The sequence below is a fragment of the Prunus dulcis genome, chromosome 8 (genome assembly GCF_902201215.1).
Source record: "Prunus dulcis chromosome 8, ALMONDv2, whole genome shotgun sequence".
In the NCBI taxonomy this organism is placed as follows: domain Eukaryota; kingdom Viridiplantae; phylum Streptophyta; class Magnoliopsida; order Rosales; family Rosaceae; genus Prunus; species Prunus dulcis.
In genome coordinates, this window is record NC_047657.1 from 5,430,423 (window position 1) to 5,430,666 (window position 244).

Here is a 244-nt window from a genome sequence, read left to right on the forward strand (position 1 = left end):
CTAATCAACAATTTCTGTACTACTCTTTCTTTAGGCAATATTTCTCCATAGCTACGCATTTGATTAATCACATCAAATAGTTTGGTAATATAGGCAGACAAGGATTCATCATCTCTCATTCTAGTGTACTCAAACTCCCTACGCAGACTCTGTAATTTGACACTTCTTACCTGTTTGTCACCTCGAAATTCCTGCATCAAGAGATCCCAAGCTCCTTTAGANGTTTCTTCATGGGAGATCCGGG